The following is an 11,521-nucleotide window of genomic DNA, read 5'->3' as shown; positions in this document are numbered from 1 at the left end:
GCCAAGATTGAGTGATTTGCTTACGTATATGTATTAGAACAAGTGACACAATTTAGTTGATTGTACCAAGTATGCGCGTTTTTGTGTTTCGTGAAACTGTGTTTTTTTTGAAAAGAGTATTTGCTATACAATATAGATGTTTAGAGATTAAAAAAATTGTTTGTATTTATTCTTTTTTAAGTCGGTTAAAAAATAAGGTCGCATATATGCCATCAAATGATCATGTCTTTTAAATGGCTTTAATTAAATTAGATATACGCAAATACATATTTTTTTTAAATATATGTCCTATATTAAGTACAAAATACACAACACAACCATCCAGTTAGATACAGACAGGGTCCAGTATAAAACAATAAATAGTATTTAAAATAAACGATTGAATGTGTGTAATTATTGCAGTACGATGAACAAAGACGTATGAAGTTTATGGACAGCGATAAGCGAAACAAAGGGTTGTCGTGTATAACTGTTTTGTAATTTTATGTTTTGGTCAAATTATTGAGCACCTTAATTTCATATAAAAATTATAATGATCTCCATTTATACAGCATTGTGTGTTCCATATTATTAAAGAAAAATTTTAAAATGTAATTTTCCCAGTCCAGCTAACCCTTAATGTATTATAAATACATTGACAAATTTATGCCACCAAAATAAGACCTTGTTTTTTCTAAGCCTACAAATTTAAATATATAATATTATGTTTAAAAAGTTGTAACCCTAGAAATGTAGAACCCGCGGGCACATCGGGTCGACGCACCGAGAGTACATAGATAAAAACAATTGATTATATTATTGTCTGTCGCTCTCAAAACGGTATATAAACAATCCTCGTATAAAATAAACCAGATAAACAAATAATTATATATAAATCAATACGGTTTTGCTAAAACCCATTAATAATATCGTCTTTATATAAGTCCGTAATATCTTCCTTGATTAATAATTATCAAAAGACTTCAAAGTAACCAGGAAGATTTCAATTAGACTGTATTTTTTTAAATTTAAGCCTGTCAAACTCACCTGCTCACTCCACTTTTTGTTGGAAACTCTATTCTCGAACTTGTTGACGAATATGTCTCTCTATGACAAACCATTCAATTAGGTTGGTCCAACTTCGAAAAAAAGATCAGTCGTCAAATCCGACTCGGATGGGCATCGTTCGGGAAGTTAAAGATGATATATGGAACAGAAACGTGGTTTGCAATCCTGGGCCTTGTGCACAAGCTCAGCGTCGCTCAACTAATGCTATCGATAGGGCTAAGCTTATAGTTTCTATGGGAGATCGAAGCAGAAATGTGGAAATCCGTAGGAAAACTCAGTAGTGGCCGACATAGCTCACTGGATTAGCACGTCGAAATGGCAATGGGCAGGGCACACAGCCCTCGGAACCGATGGTCGTTAGGACAAAAACTATCTGGAATTGAGACCACTTACTGGCCGAAGCGTGGGACAACCCCCCCACGAGATGAACAGACGACCTTGTCCGAGTGGCGGGAAGCTGCTGGCCGCCAGTGATCGGTCGTGGTGGAAATCCTTGAAGGAGGCCTTAACTATCAGTGGACGTCCCACGGCTGAAACGACGACGAGACCTGTCAAGTGAAAGACCCGATTTTGATGACCTTTTTTAAACTCAAGGCTGTTAACTCGCATGTGGTCCCACTAAAATTTGATCTAGTTCCGACAATTCAAAGGTGACAATTTATCAAATATCATTTAATAAATAATGTTAGAAAGAGTATATTCGTTATATACTTCCTAACTGCTTGTCCCAGCTCTGTTTATGAAATTCGATTCGTGGCTGACATGCTATTCAACTTTGAAGCGTTTCAGCAATGGAGAACGCCACGATGCGTTCTGACTGAAAGAGTGTCGCTTGAAAACTATAAAAGAATAGCGATTGTTTACCATAATCGCGTCATGGCTTGTATTTATTGCCACAATGCGTCAAGGTAAAATAGCATGTAAGCCAAAGCACGAATTTCGCCATATATCTTTACATAATAGCCATATCAATAATTTTGCTAGATGGATCCTCTACTGTGACCACAACGCGTTGTGGTCACAGTAGAGGATCACAATTATTTTTCGTTCAAATAAGTTCACTTTGATTTCAATTTGCTAACTTAGATGTTTAAATAATAATGGAAATTACTCAATTTAAAATCTAGAAAACTTTCTTTAAACTACTTAGCTCTTAATAAGCTAGCTTATAATTTAAATGGCTGATCATAAACGTTATAATTTTCAAGCGTTGTAATTTTGTGTGTCCCGCTTTGTATAAATAGTAATATTAATCTTTTTTCGAATAATCACTAACAAATTATGAACAACTGATGACTTTAACTGGACTGAGTTTAATAGCTAATATTTTTCCTGTTTCTGATGAGCTTTCTTAGCCCAACCAGACCGAGACTAAAAAAAAGAAAAAAGAAAGCAAAACTACTAGACCGAAGATATAATGGAAAATACATACCATTATTTTTTGCCACATCTATCAAAAACCTGTTAATAATGCCACTACTGAATTAATTTAGTCCAATATTTTGTCATACATATAAGTCTACTTTTAATCTGAATTATTCATTGGTCCATAATTGCAATTGATGATTGACGAACCGGTGAACATTAATATGCGTTAAGTAACATCCGGTCATTGACGTGTACGTATGTCTACAAACTTCATGCAAAAAAGATAATTATCCGTCAGTCAGTGTTTAAAGCAAAGAAAGAAATATATATGCTATGCACGACTTCATTAGATTCTGTAAAAAATGCCAATCACATTATTTCTTATACAATTTTTTTTAATTTACATTTTGTACTAATTTACCTATAAACCTATAAAATTGTGTGTAGTGTCAATACAAAAAGTAACTAGTAGTTAAAAAAGCTACTCAAATTAGAATGTTGTTGAAAAAAATCTTTAAATACAATCCCTTAAAACTGAATTACATTTAAACTGCACTTAGATTTTTTTAGAAACATATTAATTACAGAAAGAACTATCAAATACATACCTCTTTATTATAACTGAAGCATAGTTAAAGAGTTGAAAGAAAAACTGTATATTGCAGGAGGTTTTACTCAGAGAGAATGAGTAATATTAGTGGAATGAAGTGCTTTGTAGCATCGGGTTACGATAGCTACGAACAGTTATGGTGTCGCTTGCCATTTCATCGTCACAGCGTTTTAAATGCACTACATTTCAGCGAAAGCATAATTTTCCTCACAATTTTCTCTGACAGTATTTAACGATAAAATGAAATTTAAATTTTATCTCACTATAATTTTAATAAAAATAAAATGTTTTTAAAGTAATCATTGTTGTTTTGACAACTATTAGAATAGATATATTATATTGTGTATATATATGTGTTCTGTGGTTTTATATCGTTTTATATCTATATATTTAACATTTTTATATACTTTAATTTTTTACAAGACAGCAAAAAAAAAATGTATTTAACCAGTTAATAGCAGATGGCATTCAATTTATGTCTTGGTTTTCGATGAAAAGAAATTAAACAATGAGTTTTTGTAAATTATTAATAAGCTTAACAATTACTGACTCAATAGTGATGTACTAAAGCATGAATTCTTTTCAACCACATTTTTCAACATGTATATATGTATGAAAATAAAATACAAACTGGAGGAAAATGATTGCTAATTTTGTATTTTTTTAAGCTTCATTTCGTATTTTATATGTTTTATATTAGGAATATAAATTTTATTCGATTATAAATTTTATAAAATAGAATTTTAATACAACGACAACATCTGCTGATCATTTTATTGCTTAATAATATTTATCAGAATAATGCCGCATTTCATATGATTGCTAAGAAAATTGTAATTAGATTTGTAACCATCGGTGTTATATTAATCAAACGTGATTTGATATAATGACGCTATTTGTTTTCTTTTTTTTAAGTCCAATATAAAATGCATAATAATAAAATCTCTAGTACTGATGATTTGATGACTATACTCCTCCGAAACGACTGGACCGATTCTCATCAAATTTTGTGTGCATATCGGTCTATTTTTCACCCCTAAATTATAAGAGTAAGGCACAACAGTATTTACCGGGTCACCTAAATTCGATTTTTTTTATCGTTTAACAGATTTACATTGCGCACTGCAACAGTAAATAAAAAACCAGATCAAAATTGTTATTGTTAACATCGATTTTTTAAAATTTCGCAAAACCTTACCACAACCTGAAATTACATTTCGGTTTACATAAATATTTACTTTTTCCTGTAAATACAGGTACCGTTGTAATGAAAAAGACATCAACGAGTCAACATAAGATTATCATTATTATATTAAGCTTCATTATAAAAAAAAATCATTTCTATAATTTTATCTTATCACATTTGATCGGTTTGACCATTACTAAAAATATTTAAAAACTTATAGAATTATATGCGATGAAAGGACTAACGGTAATAAACTTATCGAATGCAATATACGTAAAATATATATTTTATTCATGAAAAATATATGTTTTATATACAATGGACCAATTTTGATATCGATGTACTAACTATAAAATCGCTTAAACTACAGTTATTTAACAATGACTTCAAATAGTTATGAAAACATCCTTTTTTTAAGTAGGTTCGTTCTATAATTTCTCATTGACTTGGTGCCACTCCAGCTTTCGGAATTAATTATTTCATTTAACCCAATTCAGTCTAAAAGTTGAATATAAGTATAACTAAAAACAAACTCGAAAGGCATCTGCAGTATGACTAGGACTGCAATATTATTTACTCTTCAAATGAATGATTATGTTTAAGCAGTAATTAAATTTTTATGTATTTCATGTCTTTACTAATAGTACTGTACGTCTGTGTATTATTTTGATGACTGATGTTTTAATGATCATATTTTAAAATTTATCACGGAATAAAGTTTCTTAACGACAAGAAACGTGTAATTTCCACTAAATATCATGTTGGTTTCGAGATTACGCCATCTGTTTAATCCGTCCGAGTCTTAAAGCACTACGATTAAATGGGGGTCAGGAGCGAAATTGATTAAAGAGTTAAAACATTGACGAGGTGCACTTCGCCGATTTACAGTAGTATCTTGTGTTTGGGTTTCATTAATTTGTGTTGATTAAAACTTTTCCCCTATAATAACTTGTAACTGTTATTTGGAATCTTGTCATGAAGAAGAATAACAGTCAAGGGAAATCCTCAACGACTTATAGTGGCTACCTTGTCTTTGTTTAGACTGTCAAATAGGGTTTGGTGAAGAAAACGAAGGATAGTTAAGTGGGTTCTTCGAACCTCATTGGTTTTCAGTAATGGTACTGAGGTTGTGTACATTTTTAAGATATTATGTGCTAAAATGTACGTATAAAGATACGTACGAAAATAATTAATAAAAAAATACCGAATTGCAATTAAACTGCCTTAAGAGAGGAAAAAATGCACTAGAATAATGCAAAAAATGCACCAGACTTCATTTTCATTTATTTCTTTTCTAATTTTCTCTTCACGTCTATTAAATCCCTTGTACACATAAAAACGCTTGAATATATTAAAATAGAGCATTATATTTATTATTACTTAAATTAGATTTGATGAAAAGCAGCATATAATGCAGATTATACGGTATTCAAGACTTTAAAAAACTATATAATGCGATCTCACATTCACCCCGACATATCAAATAAGCTCTTCTCTGTTTCTAGGGGATGAAAATACGTGACAGTTACTACAAAAGTAGTTAAACTATATTGCTCAAATGTAATTGTCAGCGGTGTCGGGCGGCGAACGACGAGCGCTGTGCTAATGAAAATTTAAAGTAACCAGTGCAGGCGCTTCGTCGGTGCAAGCAACTAACTATAAGCGAATTAAGAAAAAAGCTTTACAATCATCTTGTATTCAAAGACTTTGAACGGTATACTTTGATTTATAACATATCACTGATAGGATGAAATGAAAGGGCCGGTTATACCATTTGCTAATAAAGTGAACCCAAAAACCTATTAAACACTTTTGACATTTATTTAGTCGTTATATGTCAATTTAACTGATTAATTAGTTGAATACAATTCATCCAAAAGTTTTGTAACGAGCCATAAATTACGTAATTATTTTAATTTTACGATAATTTTATTCTAATTTTATATTAACACTCGTAAGTGATGATCAAAGTTCAAGTTAGGTCAGGGACAGATGCATGAGAAGCTCCTAACTATCATCATTGCAGCTTTGTAGTAGTGAAAGAATTTTTGAAATGGATCCAGTGTTTTTTTTTTTGCGTGAATACGTTGCAAACATACAAAAATACAAAATTTTCCTCTTTATAATATATAAGATGGATATCGAGCCCATACACACACACACATATTTTAGTGTGTTGACCATATAAAACAACAGAAAATGATCCAAATGATAAGAAAAGAAAAACCATTAATTGTTTTTTTAATCCTTTATTACTTTAAAGCCTGCGGAACCTCTCAACCGACAAAAATTTGTACTATGTAAATTTCCTAAATTGACTGACTGACATTAATTAGATGCGAATATTTATATTATATCCATTGTTTTGCAGTCTATAACACATTCATATTGAATAGCAATTGATCTTTTTTTAATATATGATGTTCGAAAAAGGTCTGATTATAACCATTGTTTTGGAGTCTATAACACATCCATATTAAATAGCAATTAGACTCCTTTTTAATATATGGTGTACGAGAAAAGATCTAATTATTTGTTAAACATACTTTAAATTAATTGGAGAATTTATTTGTGGGAGTTGAGCACGATTTGGACGAAATGGGCTCCCACCAGGGAAAATAGCACACCGCCACAGAAGACCGGCGGGAAATTGTAGCATGCTACATACGGGGTTTAGTTCGGTGAGTGGGTGAGCTTGAGGCACGTGTCTTTTTTCACAACCTTCCCAATCCATTCTCTTATTGTCCAGCCCTTCCTTATCATTTACAACTTAAAAGCGGACGAGGCATTTATTGCAACCATCATGGGTGGTGGTGATCGCTAACCATCAGGCGAATCACCAGCTCAGTTGCCCGGCAACTTAAAATATTAATAATTATATAAATAAGACTACTAAAAGGTGTGCTAAGTCCTTTGTAAAAGCAGAACGAAAGTTATTTCATTTAAATGTATATTTTTCATTATTGTGTATCGCTATTGAATTAGACTTAAGGCTGTAGTGGGGTGCGGGAGGGGGCAGGCCACTTGCTCCTGTGCATCGGTCGGTGCAGTGACCCGCCTCCGCCTAGCGCAGCTGATGTACATAAACACCATTTTAATTTCTTGCACTATATACAATATATACTTAATATATATAGAAAAACTAATTCGACAATTGCGTAAGGTAATCGCAATCATTAATTAACATTACAAATATTGAGAAACTATAATAATGAAGATGAATATTATTAAAACAATGGGAAAGGATCATTTTATCCGCCAAAGGCGTTCAACAATTCGAAACATAACAAAATTGTCGTATTACATTATCGATTTTTGACATCGTTTGTGACGACTTTTGATATGAATTAATTCAAAGAAATTTACCTATAATCTGAGTTAATAGTTAACGTTTGTATTTGATTGATGTAGAATGTGGAAAGTATTATTATGGCATTTATATGGGGTGATCGTTTACCATCAGGCTAACCACCAGCTCAGTTGCCCGCTATGAAATATAGTTCCACGGAAGAACAATGAAATTAAAAAAATGTTGTTGAAATTTATAACAGCCTGTTTTGTAAACATCCGTTCATTAAAATACATTAAATGATACTGGATATTATTCAGGCTCTTAATGAAACGGTGCCATTTAACAATGAGGCCAGGATCTTAATAAAATACATGATTAAGCAAGTTGACTGCCACATATATAAACGATCTTTATGAAATACTATTAGTTTAATGCTATTGAATTAAAACTAGCCACTTTTTTACATTTTTAATGGCATAAAGACAATAAAAACATGTTCATATGAAAACAAAATAGTTTTATATAAATTATATATAACATTGAATGTTTTATAGTTGCTAATTACAACATATTTGCCTCTATTGATAAAGAGAATAGTATATTTTAAACTCTAGTTCAGCCGTTATGGTGTGCGTGACCTAGATATAACGTGCTATAAAAATAAGAATTATAACGACGAAGTCCAATTTCTTCTAACATACTTTTATACAATTGAAAGCCACTTTCTCAGTTTTGAATGAATAAAATATGCTATATCGATAACTGATATCATATTATATTCGATTTCGTTCAAATAAACTCATTTATTAAGGTATGAGTCATCTTGATGTCCACATTGTGTAATTGTCCTTGACACCATTCTAATAGTCTCAGATTTAATTTATATAACTAAAACAATTTCGAGATCAACCACGAGTTTCTTTCATTGGTCTAGATCTATTATAATATTCAAAATGGACTAAGTCCGTTTTATGCATCACTTTATTAACTGTTTAATAGTAGGTACATAATATTTATACAGGTGGAGCTTCCCGACGTATGAGAGTTCAACGTAATGTCAAACACCTATCTATATCAGAAATAATTTTACATCTAAATATAAACCGTGCATAAGAATTCACAACACAGCGGGCGAGACAGTGAGATAGTGCGAGTCTGTTTCCTTGCCATTTGCTGCGACATTGTATCTATTGACACGGGTCGAATCGCAGTCACTATAGTTCGAGATAGAGTAGTAAATGATTCCTACTGGTGCTAGTGTAACAGAGGCCCATTAGACTCATGATGGACCCTATTGATTGGTGTTGCATAAAGAGTCACGAGGGCCATTCGTACATTGCGGACGCGCAAGGTACATATCGCCTCACCGCCCGCCCGCAATTTCGCGTAAAATTGGCAGCACACGACGGGCGGGCGGCAGCAGCGGTGCGGAGCGTCGCTCCCGAAATAGTGTTCGGGTGCGGTCGTACGGCATCGGGAAGATCGCCACAGTTGCCGTGTGGCCGCGCGCGCGCTCCCGCGTCGCGTCCCATCCACCCGCGCCGGCGCATGCATGTCTCTCTGAGCTAGCGAGGATAAGAGTGAGCTGCACGTCTTCACGGTGTGCGTATTTCGGTCGCGAGGAGGCCCCGGGCCGCGTAGGGCGCGCTGCCCGCGCGCTGGCCGCCGTGCTCTGGTGGTGGTGCGTGGCGCTGCTGCGGCTGGTCGCGCTCTGCGCACCTCCCCCCGGCTCGTCCGGCGTCGGCGCGCCGCCGCCGTCTCCCGCCCGCGCCGCGGAAGATGCGCCCGAGGCGCCCGCCTGCTCGGCTTGCGCGAGCGCGCCTACCAACACCACCGGAACTACAACACCGCTGCCGCCGCCGGCCAATACACCTGCACAAACCGGTCAGTATATTCATGAATTTACATAAACAACTTCTTCACATAACATAAATTCTAGTCTCTAATCTTAGCGATTTTTTTTTTCTCCTTTTACTGGTCCCAATTCCTTTTTGCATATCTCAAAAATGCGTAGGCTCTAATATAACGGAACTATATATGGAAATTTGTCACGTAATTTATATATATTAAGATATACAGTCTACACTACGAATGACATCTAAGAATTGTGTAAAGGTGCAACATGCAACACATCTTTATTTAAACGTCTTTACTTAATGATAAATACAAACAAAATAAATGCATAGAAATAAAGAAACTAGCAAAACCCATATACCTATCTCTCAGTATCTATGCAACAAATTAGGTTATCAAAATAATAATGGAATTATACGAGTATATAGTCTCTTAGAAATTTTTCTCCAAACAAGACTAGACTAGTAACATTTATATTGTTTGAACTATCAATGTGGGCAGTATAGGATTATTTTAATTAAAATGATTCAAATTTCTCAGAATCTCAGCAGAAAGTTGATATAATATCAAGACGCAAACGCAGGTCACAGTAACTATTACACAGCGATAACAACTAAAGTGTGATAAGGAGGAACAATGATAATATTTTAATACAATGTTTTCTTTGAGTTTGTTCTGTTACAAAAACTAAATCTATTTATTAAATACAGCATCCATCCAGGTTAACCTGGTCTTTAATGTTAGGTCTTGCTGATATTACTATAAGGAAACCTAATCAAACTCTAAATTTAACAATATTCAATACGCCTTTCCTCTATTTAATACTAAAATGTCTTTACTCTAAAATTTAATAGTTAGCTAGCCTCTAATAGGAACCAATTTACATAGGAGATGTATTGCAGCTCGAAGCATTTTACTTAATAAATATTATACGTTTTAAATGTCTATCAACACAAACTTGTAAACAAGAGTTTCTTATATTGCCCTTAAATTATATGACGTAACTAAGCGGTCCCTGTTGTTTTTACTTAACCTGAGGAAATGTAAAAAATATGTCTAAAACTTGACTAATACTTTTCATTCCTAAGATGCTGAAGAAGTTGATGTATATATTCTATAAGCCAATTTTTCACTACGACCATCGTCTAGTGCAGGTTGTGTTGTGATGTTAATTTCAGTTTGTTCTAATGTAGCTATCCCTAGCAAAGATACAATACTACGCATAAGTAGAGTATGAGCGAAAACTTCATCCGTGCTAGGTGTTAGATTTAGCTTCATTTATTATAAATCACGCGATAACATACATATTTCATCGTTTATCATGAACATCTTAATACATAGTTGGAGAAAAACTTCTATATCAAAAAAAATGCTTAAAGTGGCAAACAATTAAAACTAGCAAAACAATGTGGCTGGTTTTTTTATGACACTATATTGACACAAATCAACAGGCCATAATTAGGTTCGAGAAAAGAGAAAATAAAATAAAAGTTTGGAATGCGATCTCTCGGCTGTGAGGTAATATGCCAATTAATAGAAAACCCATAGGCAACATCGTATTGAAACCTAAAGAAAAATGAATACATTATATTTGTGAAGATAAAGTTTCACAACACAGCGGGCGAGACAGTGAGTTTAAATTTTATGTTACACGCATTACGTGTATGTGATTTTTATTTATTTAGACACGTTTATAAGTTTTAGCAATAAGATATTATCGATTCGCATAAGGGTGCTTCCATTGATTACGTTAGGCGTATTTTGACATTTTTCAACTCCCACTCCTCCACTGGTTAATTTTCTTGAGATTGAATTCAGCCCTCTCCACCTCTCTCCGAATCTCACGTGAGATTATTTAAAATGTGAGTTTCTAGTGTAGTGTGTAATGATTAATTAAAAAAAAAGTGCTTTAATTAACGACTACCTAAGACTTCTATTTATGGTTAATAGACAAATGAACAAATACATATTATATAGCATAATATTAATAATAAAATTGGAATAAGATGGAAAAGCCTGTTTTCCGGCTTAGAAAAGCAAAAAATTCATTTTTGGGACAAGGTATACGCTTATACAATAGAATTCCTCATAGTATTAAATCGTTTAGTACTGCTATATTCAAAAACTAGGTATATTAAAAATGTATTAGTTCAGAGAGCCTACT

At 33.4% G+C, this 11,521-nt stretch overlaps 1 protein-coding gene across 1 annotated transcript in view; it reads left to right on the top strand.

Annotated features, from left to right (window-relative positions):
* The first annotated feature begins 8,851 nt into the window (after positions 1–8,851).
* Positions 8,852–11,521, top strand: part of LOC119840761 (protein TMEPAI) — a 25,537-nt gene continuing 22,867 nt past the window's right edge. Inside the window, exon 1 of the mRNA XM_038367498.1 lies at positions 8,852–9,387. The gene's annotated coding sequence lies outside the window, so the exon portion shown is untranslated. The remainder of the gene's footprint in view (positions 9,388–11,521) is intronic.

The sequence above is a fragment of the Zerene cesonia genome, chromosome 7, assembly GCF_012273895.1.
Source record: "Zerene cesonia ecotype Mississippi chromosome 7, Zerene_cesonia_1.1, whole genome shotgun sequence".
NCBI classification, from domain to species: Eukaryota; Metazoa; Arthropoda; class Insecta; order Lepidoptera; family Pieridae; genus Zerene; species Zerene cesonia.
Note: the sequence above shows the minus strand (reverse complement) of the source record. Positions and strands in the feature narration are given on the sequence as shown.